Raw genomic sequence first — 7,517 nt, 5'->3', positions numbered from 1 at the left:
GCTGGGATCAGGTGGTTCATAAAATACGGGAGCAGCAGGGCCTCGAGTGTCTTCGCTACCGGGGAAAGGAGAATTATCGGGCGATAAGACTCTCCTTTGTTGGCTGGTTTCCCCGGTTTGAGCAGTGGGACCACTCTCCCCATTTTCCAGATGTCTGGAATGACGAGAGTGGCCATAGGCAGGTTGAGGACCTCCGTTAGGTATGCTACTCCCGCAGGACCCACATTTTTCAGCATCAGCATGCATATTCCGTCGGGTCCAATGACTTTGGAGGCTTTCGCTTTCCCGATGGCTACCCTTACCTCACCGCTGGTGAAAACAAGAGGCGCACTGGGTTTTGGCATTTTGTGCAGCCTTCTGGTCACTCGACGTTTGGCTTTATCCACCGTAGGATGCAGAATGAACTGCCGGCTAAAATAGCTCGCGCATCTCTCCGGGTCCGACGAAGCGTGGTCACCAAAGTCTATCTCGACTGTGTCGTCGCGCTTCGTCGGGTTGGACAACGACCTCACGGTTGACCAAAGCTTGCTCACACCAGAGGCGAAGTTGCAGGTCTTCAGATGCTCTTCCCATTTCTTCCGCTTATGTACGTTCACAAGTTGCCGAATCTCCGAACTGAGATCCCTAATACGGGGATTTCCGGGATCGGCCTGACGAAGGCTGTCACGCTCATCGGTTAGAACAGCCGCTTTGGCAGGAAAATTCGGACGTGGATCCTTAATACATCCTGCTGGGATGAAGCGAGCTGCAGCAGCGGTGACAACCCTGCGGAACTTACGTTAACCTATATGAACGTCGGTTGGTATGGGTAGTGCAGTGAAGGCGCCCTCAGTAACATCCGTGAAGCCTTTCCAGTCAGCTTTGGAAGGTTGACATAAGTCTGGTGATCCACAGAAGCAAAGTCGGCAGGTTTATCAATCGAGATGAATATGGGCAGATGGTCTGATGCTAGAGTCAGCATAGGTCGCCATGATACGCTGTTTATCAGACTAGCGCTAACAATTGTTCGATCTGGAGAGCTGCAGCAGCTGCCCATAATCCTGGTGGGCGCGTCGTCGTTCATTGTGCAGAATGTCGAATCGTCTATCTGCTTAGCCAGATGTATTCCCCTACGATAATTTGACAGGCTTGAGTGCCAAAGATCGTGGTGCGCGTTAAAGTCACCAACTAACTATGGTTTTCATCTCTGAGTAGCGCGTTACAGATATATTGTAGCACCTTTGTGTGCCTTGGGAGACCGATTGTGATGTGTGGTGTTAAAGAGTTGTGTTGCCTGCCGGCCCACTGCTATACGTGCTGCAAAAGGGGGTGCTGCCTTGTGATGGTGGTTGGCAGCGTCGCGGGGGAGGAATGCGACGCGGCAGTGACCTCACGATTGATAAAAGCATGCTCACACCAGAGGCTAAGTTACAAGTCTTCACAAGCTCTTTCCACTTCTTCTGCTCATGTACGTTCACATGTTACCGAATCTCTGTGTTGAGATCTCTAACGCGAGGATTTTTGCTCACCAGCTATCACAGCCGCTTCGGCAATGTACGGTGTGATGCGTGATGAACGCTGGGCCACTACTATTATTTCGCTCGCAATCTCGACGGTGCACTTTGTATCCGGCGCAATTCAACAGTGTTGAATTAGTGTGCAACTTCGTCTCTTGGACCACAGTTATTAATATTCAGTGCTGACCCATACAGACCGTAATCTCCTCGTCCAATCTCGCGTGGTGCATAGTCCCGAATATATATGCTCTATAGGCAGGAGTTGGAATACTCTGGTCTGACATACCCAGCAGATGGTTGGAGGAACCGGGAGTTGCAATTGAACGATGTCACGTTACGGAATATTCTGGTCTGACATACCGAGCAGATTGTTGGAGGAACCAGGAGTTTTGGCGGCGGCGTATGGTGGTGCGGTGGTGACTGTGGTGTGGTCTATTGTGTTGTGGTGCAGTCTGTTTGTATTGAGTTGCTCAGGCGGACTCCACTGTACCGCTGAATTATGGCAGCCCTGAGCAGAAGTGTGCGAAGCAGTTGTAGTCCCATAGACGAACAGCGTCTGAGATATTCCACCGACCTAAACAGGGCTAGATCGCCGAAACAGCAACCCTTGGTTGGGTAAAACCGAGTCATTCCGGTTCGTATAACCGGCTGTCGTTTTTTTCTTTTTTAAAAGGGCACGCTGCTAATGCAACTCTGCTAAAAAAATAATAAATTTTTGCACATCTATAGGCTAACTGCCGTCCCTAAATTGGAGCGCTAAGCGTTGCGTTATCCATTGTCGACGAGTGTCAGCGCGCGCTATCCCCAAATCAACGCGTCGTAATTTTTGACGTTTTCTCAGATCCTCTCGTTTTTATTCTCGTTTCCTCTTTCACTTTTTTGTCCTTTCTCTTTCTTTCCGTCTTCCGCATCCAACTTCAACACTTAACGCCCTGTCAAAAATGAAAATTCCATTTGCTCGGCGTTAGCGCCGCGTTATTGTGGGATGCTTCATGCAAATTGTAACGGCATGAGGATTTTCGACAGTTGTTTGGCGCTTGACGCGCCAATTTAGGGATGGCAGTAAGTCTTTTCGTTTGGCAGTGACGATGCAGAACTGATAACTTCGCTCAAAATGATTGAATATGTAATTTTCTTCACAGGTGGCAACCTTGCTCAAAAACAAAAATCTGTACTCTAACGCCCTGTGCTGCCACAATAACATTTTTGTCGGCAAAAGTATTTAAGTCAAGTTAAAAACCAGCTCAACATAATGCTTACGGCGGCATCTGTACGAACGTGCTGGTTGCTTATTTATAACAGTTAGTTTGTGATAAACTGTTAATGAACAGAGTGCTCCAAATGAAAATTAATTTAAAAGAGTGGATTCCATTCAACAGAACAAAGTTACGAAGCTTATGTACGGACATTAGGGTGGTCCTTAAATGTAGGAAGCAATTTTTTACATCAGATTTCCTAAGCCCTCAACTCCTACAGTCGTAAAAACACATTTTAAGTCAAAGGAATTTTTAAGATTTATATTTAATAAGCTATAAATCTGCTTACACAAAATTTTTATAGAAATCTGAATTAAAAAGCTTGAAATTTTAAAGTTTTTTTAGTTTTTTATGTTTTGTACAACATTAAAAAATTAGTAGACACTGACCAGTACTTGATTGCTATTCAAGTGGAACCAAGTGTATGCATATAAGTATATATAATTCAGACAAATAAAAATAATAAGTTTATTTTATTATTATAAGAAGTTATTTGCACTCAAATAAAAAAAAAATATATATATAATATCTTTAATTTACAAAGTACATAATTTATAAATTTATTAATGATTTAATTTTCAAGCAATTGAGCGTTTCAAGTCAACACCTTTCACGACGATAGTACTATCGATACTATCGAAGTTTCCAACTATCGTTTCGAAAACTATCGAATGGCGGTACTATCGACAATATCCCAGCTCTAGATGCTACTATAGCCGAAGATATCACATATAAATTTTGGTCCTGATTGGAGAGGGTGTCGCACAGGGGTCAAAGTTCAGAACACCCTGTGAAGATGTCATAACCGAATCTGATATCCTCGACTATAGAAGTGTCGATTTTGGGTATTAAATGAAAAAAAAATTTTAAATCAAGATCAAAATCAAGATCAAGATCAAGATCAAGATCAAGATCAAGATCAAGATCAAGATCAAGATCAAGATCAAGATCAAGATCAAGATCAAGATCAAGATCAAGATCAAGATCAAGATCAAGATCGAGATCAAATTATCAAAAAGGTAATATTTTAACTTCTTTTCCATTTCGCACTTTCATTTATTACTTTGTATGTCTTCATTCCTTATGTACCTATTAGTTACATATTAAATAACACCGTGCGAAAACAAAAAAAAAGTTCAAAACACACGAAAAAATCTACTGTTTTTTCATCGGAATTATAAAATATATCATATTTTAAGATTTACGTGAGCTGGACCGAGTTTAAGGTTAAAATGTTTTCATACAAATATTTAAAAAAGTTTTCAACGGAATCGTAATAATGAGATTTTTGAAGCTGCTTTTCAACATTTTTCAAAGATTGGTTAAAAAAAAAGCTTGAATAACTGAAAGGAATTTTCTCACAATTTTTATTACTTTGCAAATAAGCTCAATTGAGTCAAGAAAGACGTGTTGTTGGTATTTGATAAAGAAACAAGTAATTTTTAGCAAAAAAAGCGACTTTAAAAATATATATATCTATATATTTCATGATTCAATGATCGGATCTAAACAAAATTAGTATGGGACCACCTCAGAGACACTACCTTTCCGTTGCAAATGCAATGAATTATCGAAATCGGTTGACGTGGTACAAAGTTATGCGGTAACATACATAAAAAAAAAAAAAAATATTCCGACGAAGTGATAACCTCCTCCTTTTTTGGAAGTCGGTTAAAAATTGGGACGCGAATGAATTTTTTCGCAAAGAAATAAAAAGGGTGAGAAAATACCTTTCCATTGACATTGATACCTCACATGTCTATAGCGGTAAAGGTTTGGCCCAGTTTCATAGTTAAGAAACAGCATCAAAAATCTTATTATTATTCTGTAAAAAAACAATTTTGAATATTTTTATGCAAGGTTTTTTTAAAAAAATCCTTTAAGAAACTGTTTTTAATCATAAACAACTCCATGTTTGGGGGTATTTTCCAATCGGTCCAGCTCACTTAAATGTTAATATTTTTCCGAAATATTTTGGTGGACATCTTAAAATATAATACATTTTTTTTTGGTGATGCAGTCCAATGTATATTTGTTTTCCTGCATAAAAAGCCACATACAAAAGGAATGGAACAGGTATTTATATATCGACAAGCACCCGTGCAAAAAAATCTTAATGAAAGTGAAGGTTAAATCCAAACCCCAGCCGTTGTAAATATGTAAATGCTGTCCCAAATTTGCAAAAATATTGCATGAGTTGGATTTGTGGTGGGAGAGAGACTCCGTCGCCGAGTACTGTCGTTCACCCCGGTGGACGAGCGTCTAGCCACAATCCGCATCAAAGCGAGATTCTTCAACATCTCGCTCATCTGCGCCCATGCCCCGACGGAAGAGAAGGACGAGGCATCCAAGGATCTCTTCTATGAGCGCTTGGAGCGCACGTACGAGCGCTGCCCCCGTCATGATATCAAAATCGTGCTTGGCGACTTCAATGCCAGGGTGGGCAAAGAAGGGATCTTTGGAACCACCGTCGGAAAATTCAGCCTCCACGACGAAACGTCCGACAACGGATTGAGGCTGATCGACTTCGCCGGGGCCCGAAACATGGTAGTATGCAGTACTAGGTTCAAGCATAAAAAGATCCATCAAGCTACCTGGCTGTCTCCGGATCGAAAAACGGGAAACCAAATCGATCATGTTGTGATAGACGGAAGGCACGCTTCCAGTGTTTTAGACGTACGCACACTCCGAGGCCCAAACATCGACTCGGACCACTATCTTGTTGCAGCCAAGATACGCACCCGCCTATGTGCAGCAAAAAATGTACGCCCAAATATGCAAGGAAAGCTTAACGTCGAAAAGCTGCAATCACAACAGACAGCCAGCGCTTTCGCTACTCGACTCTCACACCTGCTCTCAGAGAGCACTCTTCAACAAACCGACATATGCGAGCAGTGGAACCACATTTCCCGCTCATTAAGTACCGCCGCCGAAGAAGTAGTCGGATTTCAGCGAGCCCGAAAGAACAACTGGTACGATGAGGAGTGTCAGGAAGCTGCAGAGAAAAAAGATGCCGCCTACAGGGCCACGCTGCGATCGGGCGCAACGCGCGCTATGTGGGACCGCTATAGGGATCTGAAGAGGGAAGCGAGACGTATTTGCCGCAACAAGAAGAGAGAGGCAGAAATACGTGAGTGCGAAGAGCTTGAAATGCTGGCCGACAGGAGGAATGCCCGAAAATTTTACCAGAGAGTTCGGCGACTTACGGAAGGTTTAAAGACCGGGGCGCACTCCTGTAAGAACAATAATGGCGACCTAGTAACTGATGTCCAGAGCGTACTTAAATTATGGAGGGAACACTTTTCCGCCCTACTAAATGGCAGCAGCACAGAAAGTTGTGGAGAAGAAGAACCCGAGCCCGCAGTCGATGATGACGGAGTCGACGTTCCACCGCCTGACTATGACGAGGTACGTATAGCAATAACGCGGTTGAAAAACAACAAAGCCGCTGGAGCTGACAGCCTGCCAGCTGAGCTATTCAAGTACGGCGGCGAGGAGTTGATAAGGTGCATGCATCAACTCTTGTGCAGAATATGGTCAGATGAACGCATGCCCGACGACTGGAATTTAAGTGTGCTCTGCCCAATCCACAAGAAAGGTGACCCCGCCATTCGCGCCAACTACCGCGGGATCAGCCTTCTAAGCATAGGTTACAAGGTCTTATCGAGCGTATTGTGCGAAAGACTGAAGCCCACCGTCAATGAACTGATTGGGCCTTATCAGTGTGGCTTTAGACCTGGCAAATCCACCATAGACCAGGTATTCACAATACGCCAAATCTTGGAAAAGACCCGCGAGAAAAGGATCGACACTCACCACCTATTTGTCGACTTTAAAGCCGCTTTTGACAGCACTAAAAGGAGTTGCCTATACGCCGCTATGTCTGAATTTGGCATCCCCTCAAAACTCATACGGCTGTGTAAAATGACGTTGAGCAATACCACCAGCTCCGTCAGAATTGGAAAAGACCTCTCCGAGCCGTTCGCCACAAAACGGGGTTTCAGACAGGGCGACTCCCTTTCATGTGACTTCTTTAATCTGATGTTGGAGAAGATAATAAGAGCTGCAGAACTGAACCGCTCAGGAACAATTTACTACAAGAGCGTGCAATTGCTGGCTTATGCCGATGACATCGACATCATCGGTAACAAAAACCGCGAAGTCTGTTCTGCCTTTTCCAAGTTGGATAGGGAAGCAAAGCGCATGGGTCTGGTGGTAAACGAGGACAAGACGAAGTATCTCCTGTCATCAAACAAACAGTCAGCACATTCGCGCCTTGGCACCCACGTCACTGTTGACAGTTACAATTTCGAGAAAGTAGAGAATTTCGTTTACTTGGGAACCAGCATTAACACCGATAATAATGTCTGCATTGAAATCCAACGTAGAATCACTCTTGCCAACAAGTGCTACTTTGGACTGAGTAGGCAATTCAGGAGTAAAGTCCTCTCTCGACGTACGAAAACCACGCTCTATAAGTCACTCATCATGCCCGTGCTGGTATATGGCGCAGAAGCATGGACAATGACAACATCCGATGAGGCGGCTCTTGGGGTGTTTGAGAGAAAGATTTTGCGGAAGATTTACGGTCCTTTACGCGTTGGCGACGGCGAGTACCGCAGACGATGGAACGATGAGCTGTATGAGCTTTACAACGACATAGACATAGTGCAGCGAATTAAAATACAGCGGCTCCGCTGGCTTGGCCATGTCGTTCGAATGGACACCGACGCTCCAGCTCTGAAAGTATTCAACTCGGAACCCG

This window comes from Rhagoletis pomonella, unplaced genomic scaffold (assembly GCF_013731165.1).
Source record: "Rhagoletis pomonella isolate Grant_MI unplaced genomic scaffold, Rhpom_1.0 Rhpom_scaffold_00010, whole genome shotgun sequence".
Classification (NCBI taxonomy): domain Eukaryota; kingdom Metazoa; phylum Arthropoda; class Insecta; order Diptera; family Tephritidae; genus Rhagoletis; species Rhagoletis pomonella.
The sequence above is the reverse complement of the archived record's forward strand: the minus strand, read 5'-3'. Positions refer to the sequence as shown.